Here is a 243-nt window from a genome sequence, read left to right as displayed (position 1 = left end):
GTGTGTGTGTGTGTGTGTGTGTGTGTGTGTGTGTGTGTGTGTGTGCGTGTGTGTATTTGAGTTAATTTCATGCCAGACATCTGGATTTACTTCATGTCTTCAGGAATAAAAAGTAACCCATTTTATTACCTTTTCCAATTTCTGGTTATAGCTGCTTGTGTGTCTTTCCTCAGAAGATGAACAAGTGTAATTTAAACAAGTCTAAAATGAATAGGCTACCATGACAAAACACCAGCTCTCAGC

The sequence above is a fragment of the Austrofundulus limnaeus genome, unplaced genomic scaffold (genome assembly GCF_001266775.1).
Source record: "Austrofundulus limnaeus strain Quisiro unplaced genomic scaffold, Austrofundulus_limnaeus-1.0 Scaffold5, whole genome shotgun sequence".
NCBI classification, from domain to species: Eukaryota; Metazoa; Chordata; class Actinopteri; order Cyprinodontiformes; family Rivulidae; genus Austrofundulus; species Austrofundulus limnaeus.
This window is presented reverse-complemented; position numbering follows the sequence as displayed.